Genomic DNA, 1,085 nt, shown 5'->3' with positions numbered 1-1,085 from the left:
GCGTCTGGCCTCTAGGAGTCATCCACACGAGCTCACGAATCTCGATCAGAAGTCCTGCTCCAGAAAATCAGCACAGTATGCTAGTACTGCGCTGATCCTTCTTCGATGGTTGATCAGGTGCCTCTTTCTTCTTGATTTGGACTCTTCCAAAGATGAAAAGTAAGAGAAGGAGTTTCAAATCTGAGATGCTCTCAGAAAACTCAAGATCGAGGAAGAGAAGAGATGAACACAACAACCCTAGAAGAAGACTCTTTTCTTCTTCTCTTTTCTCTCTCTAGGCACCCTATCTTGTGTCTATTATATCTCCACACCCCAACCTTCTTTCTCTCTGATTTTTGGACGCCCCAAAGGTCTCTTTTTTATCTATTTTTTACGAAAATTTTATGAAGAAATTCATTTTATATAGAGAGATATGATAGAGTCCTAGTCTAGGTCAAATACCTAGTCAAGATTTATCCAAACATGGCAAGATAAGGGGCGCCCAACTCTTGGGTGCCCCCTCCTTCTTTTTGTGCGTGGACCAACAGCAAAGGGCGCCTATAAAGTGCCATAAAATCTACAAAAATCTTAGAAAAAATCTGGATAAAATCAGTATAAAAAGAAAAGAGTTTTGGATTTCTAAAACTCTATCTCATAGAATTTGAAATCCAAACTTATTCCTACTTTGATTTGATCTACAACCATCTTCCATGTAAGAAAGAAGAGAGGAAACCTTTTGGGCATGGTGAAGACCTGGGAGAGGATTTTTGTCGTACAAAATAAGAGGGAATTGGCGTGGAATAAGAGAGAGGGCATGGGGGGCTTATGTGGCACAAGGTAGAATCCTAGTCTTACTAAGATTCTATCTTATGACTTATTTTAATTTTGTTTCTCAAATCAAATCAAACCAGAATTAGATCAACCCAATTAAAATAGGTCTTAACCCAATTAAGAACCTAATTTAATTAGATTAAATTTGATTTAAATCTGTTTTAATTTTCTAATCAAATTAGAAATTAGGTTGACCCAAGTCCTAATTGAACTAGGACTAGTTTTTTCTTGCACTTGGCTTATCCAATAAACCAATTGGACTTGATCCAATCAAG

Source organism: Elaeis guineensis, chromosome 11 (genome assembly GCF_000442705.2).
Source record: "Elaeis guineensis isolate ETL-2024a chromosome 11, EG11, whole genome shotgun sequence".
Classification (NCBI taxonomy): domain Eukaryota; kingdom Viridiplantae; phylum Streptophyta; class Magnoliopsida; order Arecales; family Arecaceae; genus Elaeis; species Elaeis guineensis.
The sequence above is the reverse complement of the archived record's forward strand: the minus strand, read 5'-3'. Positions refer to the sequence as shown.